Source organism: Sinocyclocheilus grahami, unplaced genomic scaffold (genome assembly GCF_001515645.1).
Source record: "Sinocyclocheilus grahami isolate Dianchi unplaced genomic scaffold, SAMN03320097.WGS_v1.1 scaffold2.1, whole genome shotgun sequence".
NCBI lineage: Eukaryota > Metazoa > Chordata > Actinopteri > Cypriniformes > Cyprinidae > Sinocyclocheilus > Sinocyclocheilus grahami.
In genome coordinates, this window is record NW_015505181.1 from 2,676,702 (window position 1) to 2,678,920 (window position 2,219).

A 2,219-nucleotide genomic window follows, 5' to 3' on the forward strand; every position below is an offset into this window, starting at 1 on the left:
AGCGAATACTTCACACACAGACATAAGAAATATATCTATAGAAAGACTGAAGTGTATATTTTTAAATGAAGTTATAATATAATATTCTCTGATAAAGTAATCCGTATGAAACCAACGGAAGGTTCAGTCTGTCCTGTCTGAGCTCATTATCTGTAATGTGGTCACACCCACTCGCAGCGCGAGCTATTCATGCTGTATTCATTCATGCTATTCATCCACATGAGCTTGTACACATTTTACTAGTAGGACTTTTCCCAAATGCCAGACTAAAATGTGAAATCGAGTACAACATTTTGAAATATGATAGGCAACATTTCATTGCATCTAAATGTTGTACAACTTGTCTGCATTTTAGCTTGCATTCTCTGGTGATTTATTAAAGGGCATACTGTCGCGCAAAACATTGATTTTAAAATTTTACTTCATATTTTTTCTTAACTGCATTTAAAACTTAATTTTATTGACATTAGTAACTGAAATCAAATTACATAAAATTAAAATGTAATGCATTACATTATTGCGTTTTCAGGAAAAGTAATTTGAATACAGTAATGTTACTGTGTAACGTGTTATTCCCAACTCATTTATTATGAAAATAATTATTGGCTTTTCTGTATAGTCCAGAATTTTAATATTGGTGCATAGATGTGTTTGGAAAAGCTATTTGGAGACTCATTTAGTGCCACTAACACTAGCTGTGATGAAAATAAATTGAGTTTTTTCTTTATTAGAAAAAAGGCAATAGACTCTGCAATATTGGCTGTGCTTTGGACTCCAGTAACCAACAAACATGTCGTGGACTTATTTTTCAAGCATTTCTCTGCTGAAGTAGCTCCGATCTCTGAGTACAAGTACAATGTGTCTGTGTGTGTGTTTTTTTTCTAAACATAGTACTTTGAATCAAGACAAAGGATTTTCATCAATTCAACCACATGCTCTTGTTTTTGGGGTGAGTTAGTAGCAGAGGTGTAGGAACAATCCTTTGACATGTGACTGATGTTGAGTGCCAGTAAACCCGTCCCCTCACACACACCCCAAAGTGATGCTTCTTTGACAGATTTGTGCACAACCAAAACTAATCTCCTGTCAAGTTCACCGACAAACGTGTGATCGTTTTCATTTAACAAGTGCATCTTGCCATTAAGGCTCATAAATCCATGTCCTCCCATCTCAGTGTCTCTCCCCTGTTTCCCAATAAATTTAAAGAGGCCTTCATGGAAAATCAATAGTTTACTCCCATTTTTGGTGCTTTGTGTGTTATCTTTGGAGTGTGTCTCTGAGCAGATGGAAGAAGGCAGCTCTGCCTGCTCCGACCGCACTCCTCAAGATCCATTTCACCGCAGGAGTGTTATGCTGCTTAGAGGGGAAGTGTTATGTGTGTCTGTGAGTGGTGGAGCAAGAGAGAGGAAGGAAAAGTGGAAAGGAGTAGCTTAGACCCAACAATCCTAATAGAAAGAGCAGACTGAATAAATCCATCAAATGCTTCTTATTGAACTGATCTGAAGTAGGGCGACCAACAGGGCAGACTGGAGCCAAACCCCACTGCACGTGTCTCCCCCAGCAGGTCTGTAAGCACAAATGAGCTTACCGACGTCAGCTGGGGAGACCATATGCTTCTGAACTATCTCCCACACCTTCAGTTTAATGCTCACACATGACAGGAAAATGTAATGGGACAACATTTTTATAAATAAAGTATTTGGAAGTTTGTTTGGAGGTATTTTTAGGCCTTTCCACTGGAGAAATCTACCGGTCTGAGGTTGTTTCCAATTATTTTATTGCACTAGCCATTTATGGCTTGAGTGATTGTTATGGGCCTTATAAATACCTGGAACAAGAGCTTATATGTCTATGTCTGTTTTCCTAATAATTAACTTTTTCGTAATAAGGCACTTCAGTATTTGGAAATTATCCTACACTTTTAAACAAAATGTGCCCTACCTGAGGGCCACCACATGCCAAAAATAAACCAGATTTATCATTTGCTTTCATTTTATGTCTTAATGCAATAATGAGTAGTTTGACCTTCAGTGAAGTGGATGGAACTTCAACATTGTACAGCAGTGTTATTTACATTTCGATTTCGATTTTAAATACTATTATGGTGACATTTTAATATTTTAAAGAATTATATGCATATTTTACTGTTTTAAATTATTATACAAAATGTATAAATAAAAAGTAAATTTTTTTAAGTTTGATATATTAATTATATGTTT

At 36.1% G+C, this 2,219-nt stretch overlaps 1 protein-coding gene across 1 annotated transcript in view; it reads left to right on the forward strand.

Annotated features, from left to right (window-relative positions):
• LOC107553486 (SLIT-ROBO Rho GTPase-activating protein 2-like) overlaps nt 1–2,219 on the forward strand; it is a 46,631-nt gene that overhangs the window by 11,371 nt on the left and 33,041 nt on the right. The gene's annotated exons all lie outside the window — the stretch shown is intronic.